Source organism: Staurois parvus, unplaced genomic scaffold (assembly GCF_062004578.1).
Source record: "Staurois parvus isolate SC_StPar_1 unplaced genomic scaffold, SC_StPar_1.0 ptg000283l, whole genome shotgun sequence".
Lineage (NCBI taxonomy): Eukaryota > Metazoa > Chordata > Amphibia > Anura > Ranidae > Staurois > Staurois parvus.
Window position 1 is genome coordinate 6,669,548 of NW_028318079.1, and position 26,799 is coordinate 6,696,346.

A 26,799-nucleotide genomic window follows, 5' to 3' on the forward strand; every position below is an offset into this window, starting at 1 on the left:
GAAGAGTCCCAAGAGTTCTCCTTTACATCAGAATCTGCAGGGTTCCCCCTGACAGTGTAAGGGGACCTCTGTGGACCCTGATGTAAAGGGGAACTCTAATGTAAGGTGGTTTCTGGCCACCAAAGCCCCCCACCCCTTTATATCACAATCAGCAGCCTTCCCCTTTACATCAGAGTCCGCAGTGTTCCCTCTTACATCAGAGTTCACCCTTTACTGTACATCAGGATCCGCAGAGATCCCCTTGCACTGTGGGGGGGGGGGAGGAGGGCTCTGGTGGCCATAACCCTCTCACATCTCTATGAAGGGAGTGATGTTGAATTGTGTACACAGTGACCTGTTCAGTGTTATCCACCCCCCTCCCTTCTGTGTGCAGGGCAGCTGTGAAGAGACTCCTCCATTCTGATCACTGGCGGGGACTCACTGCCTGTGCCCTCTCCAATCCGCCTAGAGATCCTCCGCTCACTTCCCTCCCCCTGTACCTACTAGAAAAGGCGTGGGTCCATTCACAGAGCCTGTCACACTTGTACCAGACGGTGAGCCGGCGCGATCACCTCCAAGGCGTCCCCACCCCCTCGAGTCCACCCAATCACTGCAAGCCTTAATTCTCCAGCAAAGCCGCTTGATTATCTACTGGGGACCAGGAGCCGGAGAAAGGGAGGGATCTGTGTGCCAAAAGTAATGTCTGTTACTTGCCCTGCCCAGCAGCATCTGTTTTGGCGCCATCTACACTAAGTTCACTGCAAGCAGCTCAGCTGTCTGTGCCAGACCTTCATTTCCAGGACTTGTTGGGACGGCTGACAAAACAAAACAAAAAAAAAAATAGGTGCTCTCTAGGAAGGGTGCCTGTAGGCACATGCCTACAGTGCCTTTCGGGAAATGCTCAATTATTACATAGGATGATTTGCATTGGAAGGACAAGGTTGCAGATTTATTAGGTTAAAACAACATATTTATTGATGAACATCTTCAATAAACCAACGTAAACTGACATAGACTGTAAGCATCCAAAATTGTTATATTCATAAAGTTGGTTAGAAACTTGTCTTCACCACAAGGACAGATGTCCAGCTAAACAACTCTGTGAGGGCTTAAGACCAAAACCTATTAAAGCCGGTATGGAAAAAACACCAATAGACCAAGAGGGTGTACAATCTCAGGTGTGGATGTTCTTGATTACTTGTCAGGCTGTCCCACTCCCCAGACACTTTAAGGTGCCCCCCAACTCTTCCCCTGTCCAGAAATGGGCCAATCCCAAACCATTAATTCTGAAGTGAGGCTTTTAAACTGAACTTCAGATTAAGAAAATATTATAATACATTCTTACTTGAGTTTTGGGGAGTGTTTCTTCCAGATCTGTGCAGTAATCCAGTGTGACACTGTATCTCTGTGCAGGAGCTTCCTGTAATAAAGACCGCTCACTGCAGCTCTCTCTCCTTGTGCAGGGTGACTGGTCTTGTCTCCGCCCCTTCCTGTAGTTTTCTGCAGGAAGCCTGTAGCAGGCGTGATCTGCTGGGCCCTTCCCTAAGCTTTACTCACAGTCTAGTCGGAATGTCACTGCTACATTTATAAGGTAATATCTGGGCATGTAAACATATTTGGTATACACAAAGTGGTTTTATATCATTTGCAATTGTTGAGAAATATACAGTATTTAAATAAAAGCTTTTGTGCCCAGACTTCACCTTTAAAAATGAAAATAAACTGTGTTTCTTTTAAATTCAATAAATTTTATTCTGCCTCTTCATTTGTTAGTCCAAATGTATAAGAGTGCATTAATATCTTACAGCACGTCTCAAACCCAAACCAAAAATGTAATATTTTATCAGTTATCAGTCCTTAAATGTGGTGGCTGCACTCATTTTCTTTTTCAGACTTTCTTTCCTTTATTTTCACCTGGCGAGTCTGCCAGTAAGGCTCCATGTACACGGGACGTTTGGAAAACACTTCTGAACAATGGAAACTGACTGACTGCTGGAAAACATAGGTAAAAAACAGGGGCGGACTGACCAATTGGAAACTCAAGCACTGCCCTAGAACCCGGGGTCAGTAGGGGGCCCCATGAGAATCCCCTGGTACCTTCTTCATAGGCTTTTTTGAGTTTGGGCAAGGACACAGGGGCCCCATGATCCCCTATTGCCCAGAGGCCCCATGAGTTGTCAGTCCGCCCCTAGTAAAAAACCATCTGTTTAGCTGCGTTTGCAAACCGTGTTTATGCGCGTTTAGGAGCATTTGCGTTTAGAAGCGTTTTTTAAAGATAACCTCAGGAGACCTTCCAAAATGCCCAGAATGCACTGAAAAACAGTAAAAAACTTACTATTTTAGACATTTTGAGAGAAATAGAGAGAGCAGAAGCAGAGAGAGTAGTATTATGTGTTGAGATTAGCTGTCTTTTTTTTTTTTTTTTGTGGTGTTTGGATGTGTACCACCTCATTTCTGTGCAGAAATTATTGCGGCAGTGTCTAACATATTTTCTTTCATGCAAAACCTCAAAGTATGGTGTACCGGGTCCATTTGAGTACCGGGAAAACGCTTTGCACGTATTTTTCATGATCAAAAAAAGACTCTGGACAGCATCTGGAAATGGAAGAGTTAAAAAAAAATTCCAAACGCAAATGCTTATAAACGTGGTTAGCCGCATTCACACGCATTTACAAGCATTTGGCGTTTGAAACGCTGATAAAATCTACTCCTGAACGCAAGTTTGGTGCGTTACAAAAAACGACTGTAAACTCAACTGCCTGTAAATGACTGTAAACAACGATGTGTACATGGACACATAGGGATACATTAGGGAGAGTTCAGGGGCTGCTGAAAAAAACGCTGAACAGATCCTAAACGTGAGTTTATCAGCTGCAGTGTACATGGAGCCTAACACAGTTCTCATTATAGGGTGGCTACACTCACTCCTCCACTGTATGTATGGATTGTCACCAAAACTCTTTTCCTGATTAAGACATAGAATAGGTCTTCCTCTATTCATCATTATTACATAATGATAATGGGGGTGATATTTCTAGTTTACAGAAGGCAGCTTTGAAGCAAAAAAAATTTACTATTTGGAAAGCAAGCAGTATGGCTACCTAAATCTGTCTTGGTATCAGTTTCTTCCAGTCCTTGTACAGTACACTGGCTAGTCCAAAAGCTTAGGGGAGACTGGACTTCATAATTGGCATCCTCCCAAAGCCTTGTAAGAATGCCATCTTAGAAGTTTCTTCTGCCTTAGGCCTTGGGACTAGCCATGGAAAGAAGGAAGGATCTACCCTACAGGGAGGAAGCCTTTAAGGCATTAGATACTGAAGAAAAGAGCATAAGTTCCAGGGGAACAAGCTGCCACTGATCCTATATATGCAGATGTAGTGGGTGACTGCTTGGGTGGGAAGGAGGATAAAAAATAGAAGTGTCTCAGACAGGGGCAGACTGACAACTCATGGGGCCCCCGGGCAATAGGGGATCATGGGGCCCTTGTGCCCTTGCCCAAACTCAAAAAAGCTTATGAAAAAGGTACCAGGGGCAGCTCATGGGGCCCCCTACTGACCCCGGGCCCTCGGGCAGTGCCCGAGTTTCCAATTGGTCAGTCCGCCCCTGGTCTCAGATACTTAATAGTTCCTTGAGCATGTATCAACAGGTTCCACAGGCCCACTGAACTGGCCAGGCTATCTTACACCCATACCCAATGTAGTGGGGTGCTCTGCCAGCTGGAGGAGTGGGCTGCATGTATGTTCCTGTGCGTGCTCTCCTTCATCCCCCATTTTTCTCCCCCCTCTGATCACTGCATTGTGATTGGAGCAGAATGTGCAGCAGCAGTGCGTATGGGGGAGGGGATTTGCGCATGCATCTGCATTGAATTCCCAAGGATCACTATACAAGTCAGTGAATGGGGGCTGCAGAATATGTTACCCAGAAAGCCTTGTACTGAGGAGAAGAGGAACAGACTTTTCCCAAGGCCTTGGGCTACAGATCAGGGCTTTTGCATTGCGGGGAGCAGAGAGTGCAGGCCTGTCACTGGGATGTCTGTGCCCACAAAAGAGAGCCTGATGGCAGAGTCACTGAATGGTCTTTTGCTTGCTGAGACCTGAGCTGGAGGGACCTGTTGCCATGTGTGTGCCTACAGCAAGGGAGAACTGATGAGAGTCTGAGCCCTGGAACTGAACCTTGTGAGGAACTGATCATGAGGGCTGATTCAGTGGGGCCTGGATTCTTGAGGTGGCAGAATAAATGACAATATCAATAAATTGCTCAAAATAGAAAAAATGTGAAAAGTTATATTTACAGATGTGTTTTTTGTTCTGGGGTGTTGAAAGGAGCTAATGCTGGCAAGCATATATTCAATCTTTAAACAGAACAACAGATAATATGTGTAAGCTTCTGGAAACTATGCATCACAACTGTTCTGGTTATGAAAAGATAAGTACAGTGATACCTCGGTTCACGAACTTAATTCGCTCCAAGACTCTGGTCGCAAACTGAATTGGTCACGAACCGAGGCAAAGTTTCTCATAGGGTTCAATGTAAATCAGGTTAATCCGTTCTGACCCCTGCAAACGTGGTCTTGAACCGAATTTGGTCACCAACCACATCAAATTTTCTCATAAGGTTCAATATAAGTAAGGTTAATTCGTTCTGAACTTTTCAGAAAAATATGAAACAAAGTACAGTACAGTATGAAGGGAGAGTACACTAACCTTGCTTGAGATGACTTCTGGTGTGGAGGACAGGAAGGCGGGTGGGAGGCAGTTATTGTTTGGAGGGAGAATCCCCCTCCATAAGGATATTGGAGAGGGTTTCCTCTCTTCTTTTTCTCTTAGCTGCAGGCTCAGTTTTGGTGAAAAATCTGTCCAATGTCATTTGTCTTTTTCTGACCTGCATAACCCTCCAGAAATGAGAGACCACGTCATCATTCATCAGATTCAACACTCTGTTGGTTACAGTTATGTTGGGGTGGTGCTTCTCAAACAAATCATGGTACTCATTCCATTTTTCCATAATGGATTTTATGGCGTCACTGCTAACCTCTTCCCTGTCTTCCTCATCCTCAGTGGAATGCTCCTCAATAAGCGCCTTCTGCTGCTCACTGTGGAGTTCAGAAGATTTTTCCATGGTCAGCTCCTTCTTATGTTCCTCAACAAGCTCCTCTATGTCTGCACCATCGACGTCCAGACCCATACTCTTGCCCATGGACACAATCTCTTGCACATTCTTGTCACCTTCATTACACGCTCCGCACTTTCTTCTTACCACCATGTTTGTAATGAATTTTCTTTGGAGCCATACTGGATGTCCGGTACAGTATGTGCTAAAAAGCACACAAAAAAGCTTTACAGCAAGTGTGCACAGGGATGTACAGTATGTGCTAAAAAGCTTTGCAGTATCGTAAGTGTCTTCCCAATACATTATCAGTGTCTGTCCGTACCGCGATCTCGCCTACAGGAAGTCACGACCACATGTCAACCAAAGCGGAGTTCACAAACCGAAGCAAATTTTTGCGAACGCTTCTGTTCGCAAACCAAGTTGTTCATGAACAGAAGCGTTCCTGAATCGAGGTATCACTGTATAGAGCGTTGCTGAACCCACAGCATATATTCAACAAGACCAAATGCAACACTTACAATTACATGAACAATATCCCCATTTCTGGTCCACATCATAATCCGATGTTGTAGCACACCAGAGACAACCATCAGATGTTCCCTCACTAGTACAGCCTGAATACCACTTGGACTTGTACTTAAATGTCAAGGCACAGGGCTGGCCATTAGCATTTCCACCTACAGTATAGATCACTGTGGAAAAAAGTATAACAGAGTTACCTAGCAAAGGAAAATAATATACAGACGTCCTTCTCTATAAACATAATGAATACAATAATTTATCAAGGAAGAGTAAAAAGAGTAACAGACATGTGCAGTTCGTTTTATTCCAAATCAAAATTTAGCAGAATTTTTCATTATTCGGACATTCGTATGTATCTGAATTTCCAAATTACAATAGTAACAAATTTAAATGAATCTGAAATAACAAAATTCGAATTCGTATTGAATTTGAATCAAATTTGAAAATGAATTTGAAATCAAATTCAAAAACAAGAATAGAACAAAATAGACTCAAAAAAATAGAAGAGAATACAATAGAAAAGAATAGAACAGAATAAAAAAAACAATAGAATAGTATAAAAATAGAAAGTATATAACCATCTTCTGAAATTGAATTTCAAAGAAAATAAATTTGAATAGAAAATAGAATAGGAAAAAACAATAGAACAAAAACAATTATGATACAATTTAAATACTATAACTGTAGAATAGAATAAAAATAGAAAGTATATAACCATCTTCCGAAAATCAAATTTCAAATAGAATAATTTGAATAGAATAGAATAGAAAATAATAGAAAAGAAAAAAAAAAATAGAATAGGTTATGATAATATTTAAATAATATAGCTGTCTTCCAAAATGCAAATTTTGCATAGAATAAATTCAAATTTGAATAGAATAGAAAAAAAATAGAAAATTAAAGAATAGAGAATAGATTGAAATAGAAAACAAAAATTAGAATAGAATATAAATGTCTTCTGAAATGCAAATTTTGAATAGAATACATTCAAATTAGAATGTAGATTCAATACCCTGCATCCACTATATCTGGTCCCCCCGGACCCTGCATTCACTCTATCTGGTCTCCCCGGTCCTTGCATCCACTATATCTGCTCTCCCCGGACCCTGCATTCACTATATCTGGTCTCCCTGGTCCCTGCATTCACTATATCTGCTCTCCCCGGACCCCGCATTCACTATATCTGGTCTCCCCGGACCCTGCATTCACTATATCCGCTCTCCCCGGACCCTGCATTCACTATATCAGGTCTCCCTGGACCCTGCATCCACTCTATCTGGTCTCCCACAGTACAAATGCAATTATTTTACAAAATATAAACTGCTAAATACCTTTTCTCATCAGCAGTTAAAGCAGTCTTGTGACTTCTATCAGTGTCCAGCGAGCACTGGTTAATCTTGTAGGAGGAGTTTTCATTCTGCTGTAGGAGGATGCAGAACCCCTGACCTCTGTCTGGACAGCGCTGATTGGCCCTGTACCGATCACATGCACTCTCCCAAGAAAAGAAAAAAAACCTCTCTAGCAATACACACTAAACTGAGCATGTGCAGAGTGACTCCACATGATATGTCTTATCAGGAGATAAAAGGGGGGCACTGGAAGAAGGGAAGGATCAGAGAAGTCAGGATCAAAAAGCCTTTTTACACAATGCAGATGATTAACCCCTTAGGTTCCACAGTTAGTATAACAAGCATGCTTTACTGCATATACAGACTGATTTTACTGTTGTGGGTTTAGTAACACTTTAAATTAAAATAACAAACATGTTATACTCACATGCCCTGTGTAATGGATTTGCGCAGAGCAGCCTCGATCCTCCTCTTCTCAGCTCTCCCACCTGTTCTCCTGGTCCCCCCCCCTTTCCCGCTGAGTGCCTCCATAGCAAGCTGGGTAATCACCAGCTCACGTCCCTCAGTCCTGATCTGTAGCTCCTCACACCCCACCCACTGTGAGGATGACATTGGTGGCTGAGTGAGAGGCCCAGAAGAGGATACCCAGCCGTGGCATGGCTGCGGTCCGGACAGGACTGTTTCTCGGTCCGGTTCAAGACCGCGGTCCACCATTTAGTGACCACTGAGCTATACCATAAAATATAACAAGACAAGATATAAAATACTGAAGGTTACCTGCGAATGTACCAGGCTACTGACTTTTCATTAGTTCTGTGTCACTTAAAATGTTCTGCTAGCCTGCTTTATTATGTAACTAATATGTGGCTAACCTATTGCAGATGTATACTATATGCAATATACTATATGGATATTCTATATTTTTCCTATTTTACAATAAAAAGATTGAACAAGAAAATACTGAAGGTTACCTTGGAGGACACACTCAGCACCAGTCACTTTAAGGACTATTTTGCGACAGTTGTGTGTTGGCACCAGTCCCTTTATGGACTAATTGCAATATTTGTGTGATGGAACTGTTTGGAGCACCTAACTCATTTTGTTACATACGCACTTTTTATTGTTAATTGCGTTTGAGATTTATTAGAATAGATAATAATATTATTGGTTCACTGAAGACTTTTATTGGGCATGTTAACACTTTGAGCCTTGTATATGTACTGGAAAAGTGCTGCTCCATCTTGTTCTATGACCTATATTTTTAGAAAAAATATAAACTACTTATAGGGGGGAGGGGGCAGGGGATTCGTTCTCACCCTCCTGGTCCCCTGATGCTTCCCCACAGCCTAGGATGGCATAGATGGTTCACCCACACAGTGTATGGGTTTTATGTAATGTATAAAATCAAATAGTGCAGCGCTAAGGAGAAGATTATAATTATAGAGTTCGAGAAGATGATGTGTCTCCTCACATATATCTCAATATATATACAGATGATAAAATAAACATATAGAGTTCCAATCAAGTGACTGTGGTGAATCCTGATCCGTCAGAAAAAAGGTGCAGACAGTGGTGTAGGTAATGCGCATATTAATTGCGCCTTTTATGTATAAATCCTGGTGTCATCTGATGAGTCCTGGAGATGAATGGTCTTCCCTCCAAGGAGTGGGTCATCAAATGTGGGCACCGTAATTCAGGTATCAGGGTATCCCTTATTCCTTATGGGGGTGGTCATGCATCGCCTCAGATATCCTTAAGGGGTGGTAGCCCATCCTGGGATGGTGGGTCTGCGGGTTTAAAGCACTCCCCTGGCTTTTTCCTTTCAGCATCAAAAGATTAGTTACTTTTCCAAATGGCAGACCTAATGAGATGATTTCAGACTCTGTGACCTCATTTGGAATCTTACGGATGTGGAGAACTCGTGATGGAGAACAAGGGGAGCAATCTCCTTTAAATTTTTTATTGTTCCCATTAGCCATCCATGGCCCGGAGGACGAGGGGATAAAAAAAAATAAAAGAGAAAGATAGAGGGAAGGTGGTGGAGAGGCAGAGAGCAGAAGAGACCAGTGCAGAGCAGAGCAGAGGGAAGAGGCGGGGCTACATACTTTATGTAATGTATGCTTATGTTATTATACATAAATGTTATAAAAGTGTTTTTTTTTCCGTTATGGTGGAAAGTTATGTATATCTTCTCTTGATGCTCATTTATGGATGTATCATTCGATTTTTATTTTGTTGTTTGTTGACTATATTGATTACTTTGTTTATTGACATGTAATTTTATAGTTTTGTCCTTCTTGTAGATGGTGTGACGGGAGTCACTTTAAGTGGGGGGCCCATGGAACCCAGCTCACTTTGGAGAAGTGGGGAGATCCCTGTCTTAGCTCCCCATATCCCTCTTATGTGTAAGTCACCCTGTGCCTGTTAGGGGTACAGGGTGATCTGTCCTAATATTGTGTGGACTTTGTCTCAGACTATGTAGACATGTTTAGGAGATAGGTGGCGTGGGGGTTGTTGATTGTTTGCTGTTATGTGGTTGCATCCCATTGTTCTATTGTGTGTCTGGCTTGGGAGCAAAATATTATGGGATGTATGTGTTTATGTGTATTAGTTTAGTGGGGGGGGGAGTGTCTCCAGCAGCCCTCCCTCCTGACGGGACTGTCTGCTGGTGTGAAGTTTGAATACCTGTGTGTCTCTTGTTACTAAATGTAGATTGCCCCACCCTGTGTCATTATGCAGGGAGGGGGGACTGTCCCCTGAGTGTATATATATTGTATTCATGTTCAAATAAAGTAGTCTACCTTCTGGCTTACTTCAAATCGAGTGTCGCCTGGATCTTGGGGTAACAATAGCCAGAGTCACTGGTCTCATGTTTCAGAGCCTGAGAAGCAGCTTCTTGACGGAGAAAACCCAGTCGTGGGTGCCTGCGGTCCGTTTCAGATGGATTTACTTTTTTTTGTGAATATCCACAAAATGCATAGACTAGCATCTTAATTAGTATGTGTTTGGTCAGAATTTGCATCTCCAATGATTTTATTATATCAAAAACAGACTTTTAAACATCTGTAATAATGCATTATTAATGATTTTATATATAACTTTGAGAAGAATGTCTAATCTATATTTTCCTAGTAATTATCTATAAAATTCCCTATTATTTTGTTTCTTTATTTTGGTCTAATGTTGGCAAACATATAACTATTCTTTAACTGGAACAACAGATAATATGTGTACTCTTCTGGGACCTATACATCACAACTGTTCTGCTTATGAAAGATGAACATGGAGTTTTGCTAAACTCACAGCATATTACCAGCAAGACAAAACACAACACTTACAATTACATGAACAAGATCCCCACTTCTGATCCTTATCATAATCGGCTGTTGTAGCGCACCAAAGACGCCCATCTGAGGTTCCATCACTGGTACAGTCCAAATACCACTTGGACTTATACTTAAATGGGAAGACACAGGGCTGACCTTTAGTGTTTTCATCAACAGCATAGATCACTGTGGAAAAAAGTATAACAGAGTTACCTAGCAAAGTCCTTCTCTATCAATATAATTAGATACAAAAAATGATCAAGGAAGTGTAGGAATAATAATAACGGCACCACAGAGCACCTTCCGAGCCCTCCCTAACCCCCCCTCCCTATGCTTCTCCTCCTTCGAAGCCCACTGCATCCGACTATTCTCCCCAACCCCCCTGAAAATTGCCGTAATCTACCGACCTCCTGGACACGTATCCCGCTTCCTTGATGACTTTTCCTCCTGGTTACCCTTTTTTCTCTCCTCCGAGCTACCCACCATCATCCTTGGGGACTTCAACATCCCTGTCAACATTGACAACCCGGCCACATCCCAACTGCTCCACTTAACCTCCTCCTTTGCACTTGCACAGTGCATACAATCCACCACTCATTCCGACGGAAATATCCTGGACTTTATCTTCTCCAACCGCTGCGCTCCCCACAACCTCACAAACACCCCCTTCCCTCTCTCTGACCACAACCTGATTACCTTCTCTATCTCCTCATCCTCTAATGCCTACCCCTCCAAATGTCATACTACTACCAGCCGTAACCTCCGCAACCTGAACCCTGCCCCCCTCCACTCTGCAGCTGATCAACTCTATGACAGCATCCTCCCCCTGTCCTGCCCCGACTTGGCTATGACTGCCTATAACAACGCGCTGTCAACAGCCCTTGACTCACTAGTGCCTTTAACCACACGAAACATCAGACCTCAACCGCTCCAGCCCTGGCAGACTGATCACACCAATACTCTCAAATGACACAGTCATGCCCTGGAGCAACTATGGTGCAAAACCAGATCCCAACCAGCCTTCACCCGCTATAAATCTGCCTTCCACACTTACACCTCCTCCCTCCACGCCGCCAAACAAGCCTACTTCCTGACCCTCATCAAGACCCTCTCCTCCAATCCTCGCCGACTCTTCTCCACCTTTAAGTCTCTACTCTCTCCGCCCCCACCTCCACCCAGCACCTCACTCACCGCCCTTGAGATTGCCAATCACTTCAAAAACAAGATTGACACAATTCGCAAGGACATCAGCTCACACTCCCTCCAGACCCGCCCCTCTCACACAACTACCCCCTCATCACCTCTCTCCCTCGACACAATCCGCAGAGACTTCGTCGCTGCTCAGACTCCCTCCAACCCCGTTCCCACTCACACAGCTACCCCCTCATCACTCCTCTCCCTCGGCCTCACCACTGCTCTGACCTCCACCCCACCCAACATTCCTCACACTGAAGCCCCCTCAACACTACACACCTTTGACCTTACTACCACTAAGGAGGTCTCCATGGTCTTCTCTGATGCCCGCCTCACCACCTGCCCCCTCGACCCTGTCCCCTCACAACTCCTACGACCTCCCTCCCCCTCCATCCTACGCTCCCTCATCCACATCTTTAATCTCTCCCTCTCTTCCTGCACATTCCCCTCCCCTCTGAAGCATGCACACATCACCCCCATACTTAAAAAGCCCTCCCTGGACCCCAATGACCTGAACAACCTCAGACCCATCTCCCTGCTCCTATTCACATCCAAACTCCTCGAGTGCTTAGTCTACACTCGCCTAAGCTCTCACATCAACGACAACAACCTCCTCGATCCCCTACAGTCTGGCTTCCGTCCCCTACATTCCACCAAAACCGCCTTACTCAAACTCTCCAATGACCTTCTAACCGCCAAGGCTAATGGGCACTACTCAGTGCTCCTACTCCTTGACCTCTCCGCAGCCTACAACACAGTCGACCACCCCTTCCTCCTCAAAAAACTACACTCCCTCGGCCTCCGAGACTTTGCTCTCTCCTGGCTCTCATCCTACCTGTCACAATGCTCTTTCAGCGTTACTTATAATGCTACCACCTCCCCCTCACTCCCCTTCTCTGTTGGGGTCCCTCAAGGCTCCGTCCTCAGGCCACTTCTCTTCTCCATCTACACCTCCTCCCGAGTCCAACTCATACACTCACGGCTTCAACTATCACCTCTATGCTGACAACACACAAATCTATCTCTCAACCCCCCACCTCACCCCCTCAGTCTCCGCCCGAATCACAAACCTCCATCACGTCCAACAATGACACTATCAGGCCCGCCCCGCAGGCCAGAGTACTTGGTGTCATTCTGGACTCTAACCTATCTTTCCAGCCCCAAGTCCGATCATTAACAAACTCATGCAGACTCCACCTCCGCAACATCACCAAAATCCGTACGTTCCTAACCCCAGAAACCACTAAACAGCTCATCCACCCCCTCATCATATCACGACTCGACTACTGCAACACCCTCCTCACTGGCCTGCCTCGCCACAGGCTATCCCCGCTTCAGTCGATCCTGAATACGGCAGCCAGACTCATTCACCTTACCAACCGCTCCGTTTACGCCACCTCCCTCCACTGGCTTCCGTTTGCACAACGGATCAAATTAAAAATCCTAACACTGATGTACAAAGCTGTCCACCATACTGCCCCAAATTACATCACCGACCTAATATCCAAGTACCACCCAAAACGCACACTCCGCTCCTTACAAGACCCCCTTCTCTCTAGTTCCCTGGTCTCCTACTCCCATGCCCGCCTCCAGGATTTCTCCAGGGTGTCACCCATCCTCTGGAACTCCCTGAACCAACCCATCATACTATCAACTACTCTCCTCTTCTTTAGGCCCACCCTGAAAACCCACCTCTTCAGAGAAGCCTACCCCACCCCCTGCTAATTTCCGAACTCCTTCACTCTTCCTACCACTCCATCCCCCACAGCTATCTCCTCCTGTGCCACCATCCCCTCCCTCCTAGATTGTAAGCTTGAAAGAGCAGGGCCCTCGAACCCCTCATGTTTTGCATTGTATTGTTATGTACTGTCACATGTTCTGTCCCCCATTGTAATGTACAGCGCTGAGTGAACTGTTGGTGCTTTATAAATACTGTATAATAATAATAATGTGAGGAATCCCATATTAACCATCAGACCTTTTTTGAGTGTAGAAGAACCATGACTGCTGAGAACTATGGGCCTAGCTGTCCGTAACTCAATTACATAACATTTTGAGTCCACCTCAGTTAATATACAAGACAATTTGCAATGGAAGGGCAAAACCACAGCTTTTTTTGGAATAAAACAGCATTTTTTTTAGCAAACATCTTTAATAAACCAACATAATTTGATACAGTCTGTGAGTACCCAAAACAATTATACTTATCACATTGGCTGGAAATCTGTCTTCACTAACCAACGCTCGGAGGGCTTTTGGCTGGATCCCTTTAACCACTTTAGCTCTTTGTACGTACTACATACATCCAAAGAGTGAAAGATTAATCACAAGCTAATAGCTGCAGTAGCCACCATCAGCCTGTGCCTATCTTGGTGGAATATTCACTTCCAGTTTGTGGCACGATGTCACCGGTTCCTCTGGACGTCATACTGCAAATTGGAAGTGAGCATTCCACCATTGTGTGAGTTACCGAATGTGTTATAGACATGAAGTGACTACATTTATTTATTTATTTATTTGGAGGGTTTAATACCACTTTAATGAGATCTGTAGATTTAAATATATTGAAAATTACTTTTCAAATTACATTAGTGATGATTGTTTTTCAAGAGTAATGTGATATTAACTGGCTTTTGGCTTGTATAACTTTAAATGCCAACATTATGTGCAATAATTGCACATAGGTAGTCAGTCATTGCATTCAATATAAATTAAAGCTGGCTAAGGGTTTAGAGCTCTTGCAGATAAACTATATTACAGAATAGTGGATGTATTTGCAGATGTATAGAAAAGTCCCTCTGCATTCTTTTAAACTAAGACTATCCATTAGATTTATCATGACAGCCAATGGAAAACAAATAAGCAAAATTTCCTTTACAATACTTAGTTTTCAACTATCCTGTTATTTTCTGTGTGGGTAATGAAGGAAGAAATCTTTAACAATCTTGGATACACTAATGACACACATACGCTGAAAATGTAAAGAAAACTTTGTAAAGAAAAAATATTATGAAAACTAAGTGTATGACAACAAGGAAGACAGATGACTTTAGAGATGTTGAGACTGGTGGAATAGTAGACAGTTTCTGCTTTCTTGGGTCAGTTGTTAACAAAAAGGATCCATCAGCCAAGAAAACCACACACACTGCCAACAGCAAGGATGAAAAGATCTTCCACAGTACTGATGTGTCTATAAGTACAAATATCTGAATTGTTGGGGTTATGGTATATTTGTCACTCTCTAAGGATGTGAAAGCTGGACAACGTAGAAACAAAATAGGAAATTATAGGATCTAATGGTGGCAAGTACTATATGTACCTATCCCCTAAACAGAACCATGGATAATATTTATAAGGTAACATATAACTATGCTTTAACTGAAACAACTGATAATGTGCATTCGCTTCTGGGACCTATACATCACCACTGTTCTGTTAATGAGATAAGTATGGAACTTCGCTAAACCCACAGTGTATGATCAGCAAGACCAAACACAATACTTACAATTACGTGTACAGTATCCCCACTTCTCATCCTTATCATAATCCGATGTTGTAGCGCACCAGAGACGTCCTTCAGAGCCGTCATCACTGGTACAGTCAGAATACTACTTGGACTTATACTTAAATGGGAAGACACAGGGAACACCATTAGCATTTCCACCTATAGCATAGATCGCTGTGGGAAAAAAAATATAAGAGAGTTACCTAGCAAGGGAAAAAAATATACAGAAGTCCATTTCTATAAACATAATGGGTACAACAATTTATCAGAGAGAGTAAAAAGAGTAATAATGTGAGGAATCCCATATTAACCATCAGACCTTTTATAGTGTAGGACAAACATGACTACTGAGAACTATAGGTTTAGTTGACCGCAACCCAAATACATATAGAAATGTGAACCCGGCCCAAGTAATACACAAGACAGTTTGCATTGGAAGTGAAAAACCAAAGCTTTATTAGTGTAACCCAGTCTGCACACCTGGCAGTAACATCAGGGACCTGATTGTCAGTTTACTATTTACATTGCTTCACTAGTGGACTTGACAAAAAGACAGTTTACATGCAAGGCTGCAGAAGAGGTACTGATTTTCAGAATCAGAATCAGAAAAATTTATTAGCATCTTACAATAAAAATCATAAAATGAAATGCCAATGCATCCCTCTCTCAATAAAAGATCACATACCTCACATAAAAAGCTTTCTTCATAAAAAGCAACGTATACATCTCATTGCACATTTAATTTAACTCTTAAAAAACCTCTAGCATTCAAAAACTGTATGGATCGTGGAAAGAATCTGTTTTGTAGGCTGGTGGGATGAGAGGAAATACTCCTAAATCACCTGCCAGAAAGCAACACTGTGGACTAGTGTATTCTCAATGGGGGGGGGCGCTATTACCAATGGGGGGGCGATATTACAAAGCACTCAAATTACAATATAAATATATGCAACTATTATGCACAACTCATATAGTTCTGTGCAAATATGCCAACATATAAAGGTGAATCAAAATGATATATGCTATAGAAAGCAGAGATTGAAAAAAGAGCAAGATGTCCATAAAAGAGAACAAAATTTCCATAAAAGTACAACATGTCCATATAATTGAGAATACACTTAGTTGGTGATTGGTATTGGTCACTACGGGTTGGCAGCTTATATAGTAATTTGGTACGGGGGTTTTCACACTGTGGACAAGGCATTGGCAGAATGGGAGTTATCCTTTGGGATACTAATAGCTCTCCGAAGGCACCTCCCCTCCTCCAGTCCTTCAATACTCGATCAATATGTCCCTTTAATAACCTTCTGTGCTGTTTTTACAACCCTCTGTAATGCATTTCTGTCGCTGACCATGCACATCCCTTCCCACAGAGAGATGTGATAAACCAGCACTCTCTCAATAGCTGTCTTATAGAAGCTGAAGAGGACCCACTCTGAAAAGCCTGGCCCCCACAGCTTCCTCAAGAAGTACAATCTCTGATGAGCTTTGCCCACCAGATGGGATATCTGTCCTGTCCCTGGCAGATCCTCCCTAATTATTGTTCCCAAAAAATGAAACTCCCATACCCTCTCGACCTTCCCATGAATCACAACTGGCTCACTTCTCGTCTCTCTACAGTTGTTTCCTTTGTCGTATCCACATTTAGCTGTAAATTATTGTGACCAATCCACTAGTTTTCTATATCCTGTCAATATGCAGCCTCGTCGCCATCACTTATTATACCAACTATCGTGGTATCATCTGCAAATTTTAAAGTGGTTGTAGACCTCAGATATGAAATATGAACAAAGCATGTCCCTCTACAATGTGTACTTGTAATTGACTGAGTAATTGCCATTCAAAGGGTGACAGAGCTGAAAAAGGCCTGGACAGAAAGAAGATAAAAAGTCTGGTCTTGAAGTGGTTAAACAAAATGGTATCCTTTGGGAAGGAGGGGACAGGACAGACAGCTTGTACTTCTGGGGTTGTGTGAATTTTCCTGGCATAACTATTCCTCTACTGGCTGCATTTGCTAACCATGCCTAGAAGCATGGTCATCTACAGGGTTTCTGGGATTCTTCCCTATTGATAGGATTATCCTTTAATCAGGCGATATAGGAAAATGTGAGGTAACAGAAAAAATGGGAACACCATTTAATCTTTCAAGGGAGAAATAAAATATGCAAAGCTATATTTACAGACATTTTTATGTTCAGGGATATTTATAGGAGCTAATGGTTGCAATCATATACCTGTCCTTTAAACAGAACAACAGAAAATATAGAGCATATACAACAAAACTGTTCTGTTGTAGCCTGATATTTAAAGCAGAGTTCCACTCGACCTATCAAAAAAAACTGTAGCTGCTGACTTTGAAAAAACAGCCACTTACCTGTCCCTCGGTCCCACGGTGTGTCCCCCACAGCTCATTTCACTGGCCATCCTGTATTCCAGGAGGCCAGCATCTTCAGTGTGGTCACCCGGCTGTGATAGCTTGTGGCTTCCCAGCCAGGTACCCACTGCGCATGCGCGAGTAGCACTGCGCTTCATGAATGGTCCTGTATTCATCTGGGACCTGTCACGTGTCCCAAAAGACTACAGGGAGAGAGGGAGGGAGGACACCTTCCGTTTCCGATCTCCTAGGCGATCGGACTGGAAGTGGGAGCGGGTACCTGTGAAATTTGGGTACCCACTCCCCAAAGGTGCCAATCCTTAATGCGGAGCGGGGGAGCAGTCCTTAAAGTGGAACTTCCCCTTTTGGGTGGAGCTCCACTTTAACTGGCAGGAAAGGGGCAGACGCAGTTTCACACTGGCTGTTACTGCTCTATGTATGTACAAAAGACTTCTACACAGATACAGCCAGTGTTATTTCTGCCTCCATCCACTAGAGCAATGGTCTCCAAACTGTGGCTCGGGGGCCAGATGTGGCCCTTTGCTTGCCTCTATCCGGCCCTTGGGATACTATTGTTCCAACTGACACCAATGATGAAGCACCATTCATCCGACTTTCACCATTAATGGGACACTCTTCTTCCCACTGATACCATTAATGGGGCACTATTCTTCCTGCTAAGACCAATGATGGGGCACTATTTCTCCTACTGACACCATCAATGGGGCACTATGCCTCCAATTGATACCAACCATGGTTCACTATTCCTCCAGCTAAAGCCAAGAACAGGGCACTATTCCTCCTGTTAAAACCAATGGTGGAGCAGTGTTTACTCCCACTGATGCCGGGACATTTTCTACTCACACTGGCCACAGGTTGGCCCCCTAAAGCCTTAAGGACAGTCAACTGGCCCATTGTTTAAAAAGTTTGGAGACCCCTGCACTAGAGGGTGAACATGGATTACAAGAGATACTCGGGAAAACCATGGAGGGTTTTTTGGGAAGTGTAGAGACTGAGATTACCACAGGCTGGCTGGAAAACTGCAATTACAAGAGAGAGACATTAAAGAGGAAGGACAGGAGTGATTTTCCCAGGTTGAAGGAAGAAGAATGCTCTATTTCTGCAGGGAAACCAGTGCTTATATGGACCATAATCCACCTGTGTGCACTGAGAGCAGTGAGTGGAACATCCTTATCTGAAAGCAGGGGAACCAGAGCAGATACTATCCTTGAGGCTTGGATCTATTTCTGCACTGTGGGGAGCCTGTAAAGAGCAACATGCTGAGGATACCACCAGAGAGAAAGAGGGAAACCCTTTGTACCTGGTGCTGGAACAGAAAGCATCTGCCTATACAGGACTGGTAAGCGGCCTCTGGCCAACCATACACTGAAACCTTACAGATGGGCAGACTTATTGGCTAAGAACACTTGACTTTTGGATGCACCAACTCTTAAAGGGACACTACCTAGAGCTCTCCAGTACAATGTTTTGGGCCCCAATGAGCTGACCAGCAGTAGGTGTAGCACATGGGGACTACTGACCGTTGATACAGTAACCACCTATAGGTCCTCTCCATCCCCTTACCTAAGCCATCCCATGAAGGTTAAGGAAAGAAATGAAAGAATAACTGTTCATTGTTTGCAACTTGCAATATCAGTTAATCGCTACAATATTACTGTTTGCTAATGTTTGATGGTAAACCCATTTTAGTACCTTTCATTCCAAATATACCCCAGTATAACCTCTTAACACCATTTGCAATATACATGACTGTGTAATTTTCTGGTGCATATGTGTTGCTGTGTTTGGGGTAATTATACACACAGGTGTCTACATCTATATCCTCAGCCCAACCAGGTGTGTTAGAGAGTACAGAGCAGAATCGTGGGCACAAGAACAGAAGACCTGGCACATCAAGTGGCTCCTTCATGCATAAGACCTACAATGTAAAGATAAATATGGAACTTTGCTCAACCCAGGGGCGGACTGACCATTTGGAAACACGGGCACTGCCCGAAGGCACGGGGTCAGTAGGGGGCCCCATGAGATGCCCCTGGTACCTTTTTCATAGGCTTTTTTGAGTTTGGGCAAGGACACAGGAGCCCCATGATCCCCTATTGCCTGGGGGGCCCCATGAGTTATCAGTCCGCCCCTGGCTCAACCCACAGTATATCATCAGCGAGACCAAACACAACACTTACAATTATGTATACAATATCCCCACTTGCCATCCTTAGCATAGTCTGCTGTTGTAGCGCACCAGAGACGCCCATCAGAGGTTCCATCACTGGTACAGTCTGAATACCAATTGGAGTTATAGTTAAATGGGAAGACACAGAGTTCACCATTAGCATTTCCATCTTTAGTATTGATCACTGTAAATAAAAAGTAATACAGTTACCTCCCAAAGGAAAATATTATACAGAAATCATTCTCTATAAACATAATACAAATAAAAATGTATCAAGGAAGAGTGATACTGTGAGAAATCCCATAGTAGCTATTAGACTTTTTTCAGCATAGAAGAATCATGACTGCGAAGGACTATGGGCTTAGTTGACCGTAACCCAATTATTTATAAAATGTAAAGAATTCCCAAGTAATACACAAGAACATGTGTATTGGAAGGGCAAAGCCACAGCTTTTTTTGGGTTAAAACAGCATATTTATTAAACAAAATATTTAATGAACCAACATAAATTAACATAGACTGTGAGCACCTAAAATTGCAAAATTCGCAATATTGGTTAAGAAAGTTTAATCTCCTAAAGGATAGGTGTCCAACTTACCAACCTCAGAGGGCCTTAGGCCAGAACCCTTAAAGCAGAACTAAACATATAAAATAATATCCCCTGATGAATGTACTTAGAGCTGCATAAGTACAGCTCTATTTAAATTTTTTGCACAGTGTGCCGGGATGAATGACTCCCATGCATGGTGCAGGAGTGACGTCATCCTGCACTGGCCAATCAAGATGCCTGAAGACAGGCAAGAAGCTGGAGAGAAGATGCTGGTGTTGGCAAGGGACCTCACTGGCATCGGTCCTTTTGAAGAATAAGTATTTATTTCTGCTTTAACACCCCAGTCACACCGATCCGACTTTGAAATTATGCATATAGATGTTACTCCTGCGCTATTAAATATATAAAATATAGTAGTAGTAAGCTGCCAGCACTAAGGTGACACAACCCTGGCACCAAACACAGTAGGAAAGTAAAATTGTAAAACAGTGCAGCGCTATAAACACCGCCCCCCAACCGTGACGTAACGCGTAGATACGCCAGTGAGAGGAGCCTAACGGACCGTGCGGTGACGTCATATCCGGCGTCGGTGCCATCTTGGTCCACCTTCTCGTGAGGATCCACACAAGCCAGTACACCCATGGTGTGGTGCAAATGTACATGTTTAACCACACAAATGTGAGTAGTACTAGTAGTGTGGCTTTTTAATAAAAGGTCTATGCGGTTTTACACTATGTGGATCTTTTTTGTCTTATGTGGGATGTTTATGGAAATGAGTGCGCACTAATATCTGGAGGTACCTAGTGGAAATATTACCCATCAGAGGAGGAAGTACCACCACTACTGCTGAGGAGGCCCCCAAGGTGTTGTGGGAGGATAACAAAGAGGCAATTGTCTGGCTCAGTGGTCCTGTGGGGCCTGGGCAGGAAGGTGAGGGGGCACCCCTTTCACTGTGGATTCACATTATAATTGGGAGCACCTGCATGAAGATTGTTGTGTGTGTTTTTCACATATTAAGAAGGATCTATATACTGGGAGGACTCACAGCACCACATGTTGTTTATATTTTCCTGTATTAAGTTATGTGGATAGGGTATTTATAGCGCTGCACTGTTTTACAATTTTACTTTGAAATCATGCAACTTCCAGTGAAGTCAAACGACTTCAAAGTCAGATGTCATTCTGACTTGAGGTGCGACTTGCAAGACCTCTGCTGCTTGCAAGACAAATGTCTATGCAAGTCACACCTGAAGTAATTCATGCATTACTTTTAGAAAACTCACAGCATATCATCAGCAAGACCAAACACAACACTTACAATTAGGTGTACAGTATCCCCACTTCTTATCCTCATCATAATCCGCTGTTATAGAGCACCAGAGACGTCCTTCAGAGCCATCATCACTGGTACAGTCTGAATACCACTTGGACTTATAGTTAAATGGGAAGACACAGGGCTGACCATTAGCATTTCCACCTACAGCATAGATCACTGTTGAAAAAAGTAAAAGAACATTTCAAGGGGTATGAATACTTTTTCAATGCACTGTAGATCTCTATGAAATAACAGAGTTACCTAGCAAGAGAAAATAATATACAGAAGTCCTTCTCTATACAAATAATGGATACAAACATTTATCAAGAAAGAGAAAAAAGAGTAATAATGTGAAGAATCACATATTAACCACTTCAAGTCCAGACACTTTCACCCCCTTCTAGCCCAGGCCAATTTTCAGCTTTCAGCACTATCACACTTTGAGTGACAATTACTCAGTCATGCAACACTGTACGCATGAAGTTTTAATCTTTTTTTGAAACAGATAGCGCTTTCTTTTGGTGGTATTTGATCACCGCTGAAAATTTAGAAAAAAAATCATTTTTTGCTTAGTTTTTGTTATAAAATTTTGCAAATATATGATTTTTCTTCATATATTTAGAGTCCATCACTGGTACAGTTTGATTACCACTTGAAGGTATACTTGAATAGGAGGACATAGGGCTCACCATTTACAGTATACAGTGACTTGAAAAAGTATTCATACCACTTGAAATTTTCACATTTTGTCATGTTACAACCAAAAACTGAAATGTATTTTATTGGGATTTTATGTAATAGACCAACACAAAGTGGCACATAATTGTGAAAAGAAAGGAAAATGATAAATAGTTTTCAAAATGTTTTACAAATAAATATCTAAAAAGTGTGGAGTGCATTTTTATTTAGCCCCCTTTACTCTGATACCCCTAACTATAATCTAGTGCAGGGGTGTCAAACTGGTGGCGCTCCAGATATTGCGAAACTACAAGTCCCATCATGCCTCTGCCTTTGGGAGTCATGCTTGTAACTGTCAATCTTGCAATGCCTCATGGGACTTGTAGTTTGGAAACAGCTGGAGGGCCGCCTGTTTGACATCCGTGATCTAGTGGAACAATGTGCCTTCAGAAGTCACCTAATTAGTCCACCTGTGTGAAATTTAATCTCAGTATAAATACAGCTGTTCTGTGAAGCCCTCAGAGGTTTGTTAGAGAACATTAGTGATCAAACAGCACCATGGAGGTCAAGGAACACACCAGACAGGCCAGGGATAAAGTTGTGGAGAAGTTTAAAGCAAGCTTTGAACATCTCATGGAGCATTGTTCAATCCATCATCTGAAAATGGAAAGAGTATGGCACAACTGCAAACCTACCAAGAGAAGAGGCCTATGGTAACTCTGGAGGAGCTGCAGAGATCTGCAGAGATCTACAGCTCAGGAGGGAGAATCTGTCCACAGGACAACTATTAGTTGTGAACTCAACAAATCTGGCCTTTATGGAAGAGTGGCAAGAAGAAAGCCATTGTTGAAAGAAAGCCATAAGACGTCCTGTTTGCAGTTTGCGAGCAGCCATGTGGAGGGGCACAGCAAACATGTGGAAGAAGGTGCTCTGGTCAGAAGAGACCAAAATTTTACTTTTTGGCCTAAAAGCAAAATGCTGTGTGTGGTGGAATACTAACACTGCACATCACCCTGAACACACCATCCCGACCATGAAACATGGTGGTGGCAGCATTAAGCAGTAAGGATGCTTTACTTCAGCAGGGACAGGGAAGCTGGTCAGAGTTGATGGGAAGATGGATGGAGCCAAATACAGGGCAATCTTAGAAGAAAACCTATTGGAATCTGCAAAAGACTTGAGACAGAGGTTCACGTTCCAACAGGACAACGACCCTAAACATACAGCCAGAGCTACAATGGAATGGTTTAGATCAAAGCATATACATGTGTCTGAATGGCGCAGTCAAAGTCCAGACCTAAATCAATTGAGAATCTGTGGCAAGACTTAACAATTGCTGTTCATAGATGCTCTCCATCCAATCTGACAGAGTTTGAGCTATTTTGCAAAGAAGAATGGGTATGACTGAGGGACCTGCAAAATATCTAACCACTGACCTAGTCCCCCCATCTAAATAAAGGAAACAACCCCCCCCCCCCCAGCATTCCAGTACCTGAAATAACCACACAACTCTCCACTTTTATGATGTCAAAATGGCCATAGTAGCCCATTTATTTAACATAACGAAATTAAGATACAACTAATATATAAGCAATACATCAAGTACAATGAATGTATTAACCGAACAGTAATGATACTAACCAGGTCCAAGGACTTCGAAGGCACTGATAATCACAGCAAAGAATTTGGCTGTATCTGCCACCCAGTGAGAAGGCCCCCCGCCGCTTCTACACCGCCTCGGGGACAAGGATACAGCTATGTATTCCCAGATACAGCCCGCTAAATACAAAATTACCAACATAACCTTATTGTTGGGAAGTGACACCCATACCTACAATGGATCCAACCCATAATCCTCCAAAATGTTACTCCAGCACCGCCTTCAAAGACCAAGCAATCCCTGCCGGCTGCCATAACATAAAATGCAAAAACTCAAAGCCCAAAAACCCGACAAACACAAACAAGGTAAGACAAACACAAAGAACAGAACCAAGTACAACACAAACAAAGAAACTAACAAATCCAGGGAGGGAGGGTGCAAGAAACCTCACCAGTGCTGTCACAAGCTCCAACGGAAGCCTGACAAGCCCAGCCTACTCTCATCATCCTGGAGACCACCCCTCTTTTCCTTAAGCTTCCAATCAGGTAAACCACCCTCTTTTATTCATAATTAAACACCCCACCATACATCTCCACCTCTTTCTGCAAGCCCCAGTCATGCTGGCCCTCGCCTTAGCGTTGGTCAGCTACAGGCCATATACTAAAATTTCACTGTCTAGATGTGCAAAGCTGCAAAGAGACAAACCTACTACTCGTAGTAGGATATGGACTATTATACTGATTTCCACCTGACCTGAAAGCCTGGATAATGAATATTATATTGGTTATCTCCTGTCCAGACCCTTGTTTGGATAATGGATTCTACCTCTGCCTGACCACTGCTCACTTGGCATACAGCCAGTTAATAGACTCGGTTATTCCTGCATACGATACCTGCCTTGAACCATTGTGAAGCCATCTGACATGGTATGTGAACTCTCTATCCTTCTGACGGTTGCTGGGGAGCATCATGGTCCTGCAAATATAGCATTACACCTCAGGTTCTGAAGGCCATGCAAGTACTGTTAGACATGCTAGCCTTAAGGGATAGGAGGTTGCTAAAGGTGACACTGCACAAGTCTCGCTTTTTTGCAGAACAGGACCAATAAACTTTACAAAGGACTCTTCAGCAAATCCGGCCCAAACATTCACTAGAAGCCAAAATGACTAAACTGAGGGTGACTTATTCTGGACATATTAGAAGAAGAACTAATTCACTGAAAAACAAAATTATGCTAGGAAAAGATAAAGGGAAATGAGGAAGAGGACAGCCAGCATCCAGGGCAGCTAGATACAATCACAAAACGTATGAACAGTAATTTGTGAATAGTGTTGAGTCACATGTCCTTGGGTTTGGTTTGTAGGAGGTTCATCAAACTTTACTGAAGTTCAGGTGCCAAATCAACCCCATCAAAGTCAATGGGAGCTGAATCTTAAGAAACAGTACTGGCCATTTTCTAGGCTAATAGGAAAAGGAGTGTTAAACAAATGGCTTGACTGGACACTGCAATATGGGAACATGAATCAAAGCAAAAAAAAAAAGAAAAAGTTAAATTCTGTTTGTTGGGGAGCAGCAAGTTTAATAATGCATAAAGGGCAACATTAAAATGCAAAATTACTTTAAATAACATACCTGGGAAATGCCTTGAACCTGCCTGCCGTATACAAACTACTACAGCAAGTTTTATTCCCACTAGACCTGAAGCTCTCCCTTTTAATGTGTACAAAGGACTGATACCTGTTTATTCACGTCCATTCAGAAACATATATGCATATAATTTATTTATATATATATATACTGTATATACGTATATATTTTACATACAATATATGTATCCTACAAAGGTCCGAGTTGCCAGCAATGGGACATGTATAGCAATGCACAAACTAAAAGCAGGTTTACCTAGAGGCAGCTCTTTCCCTCTTACAGAGAAATTTAACTTCTCTGATTATTTTATTCCCACTTAACTGTTATACAGCATACTCACCTGCCAAGGGGATCCAGCATTGTTCTGCAGTGATCCGCTAATCAGGTGTAGCAGCCTTGGACTCACATTGCCATCTTGGCCCTCCTCAGTCAGCTTTCTCTTCTGGGTTTGGTCAGTCAGCCTCTGATGACATGCACCAACTTCACCCACTGGCCACTATGTGCCCCTACTCCTGCAGCCTTCTAGGATATGTGATTAATAAGTTCTAAAGCATTGAGTTGGTGTGCATTGATACTGTAGTGCTACCCCTCATAGGAGCTGCTGGTAATAGCTGGTTCTTTCCAAGTAGTACAGAGGCTGCCCATACCCACAAGCACAAGTCCGTACACACCAGCTCCAATACCTCTGTCTAGGGAATGTTTTTTCTTTATATTTATTGCTTGACATTAAAAAGGAGAGGGTTAGGCCATGGGATACTCCAAAATGTGTGCGCAGTAACAGGAAGACACTTTTATGTAGGCTTACACTCCAGGATTCTGCTGAGGACAGGGGAATGGCCAGTACTCTGAGACCCTTTGAGAGCAGTTTCAATCCAGGCTACCTCTGGCCTTTATATCCCAAAAGAACACACAGTCATTAGGAATTAATTCATGGTCAATACTCACAAGTCCCCAGGATAGCTGCACCTCCAGACATGGTCCAGTAAGGAAGGCAATATGTCTGCAGACCAGTTCCTTTGTGGTAAATTTCTACATTCAGCTCCTCAGAAAATGACTTCAGGTTTCCAGCTCTGTCACTGCTGAGACCTCAAAGAACAGCAACTAAATCCACAGGCTGTCTCCTAGGGTAGCGGCCCTAGAGGCTTCAGAACCCTCCTTACCGAGGAAAGAACAATCGCCCCAGGGCTTCAGACTATGTATTACCTTCCCAGACACCTTCTGGACATTCTTCTCCAGGGATTGGCCAGGGCATACTAAATTTTCAGGCTGGTCATTTGACTCTCCCTCGCTATGTCCTGGAAGCTTCTACCAGAGGTAAACAATCAAACTTCCAGCCTGTGAAACTCTGAACAGACCAGAACAAAGAATTACTGCTATCGTGACTACAGGGGGAGCAAAAAACAAAATTTGCCCAGCACCCTACGCTAGGAGGATGTTACACTACAAATCACTTTCTTTTA

The 26,799-nt window shown here is 43.1% G+C and overlaps 1 pseudogene across 1 annotated transcript in view; it reads right to left on the reverse strand.

The window, feature by feature from the left end:
• Nucleotides 1–26,315, reverse strand: part of LOC149458578 (uncharacterized) — a 43,467-nt pseudogene extending 17,152 nt beyond the window's left edge. The window contains exons 1-6 of the transcript XR_016313409.1: nucleotides 26,285–26,315; nucleotides 21,418–21,591; nucleotides 19,560–19,733; nucleotides 14,985–15,158; nucleotides 10,298–10,471; nucleotides 5,607–5,780 (exon numbers count right to left, since the gene is read on the reverse strand). The product of XR_016313409.1 is annotated as an uncharacterized LOC149458578 (transcript). The remainder of the gene's footprint in view (nucleotides 1–5,606; nucleotides 5,781–10,297; nucleotides 10,472–14,984; nucleotides 15,159–19,559; nucleotides 19,734–21,417; nucleotides 21,592–26,284) is intronic.
• Between the last annotated feature and the right edge of the window lie 484 nt (nucleotides 26,316–26,799).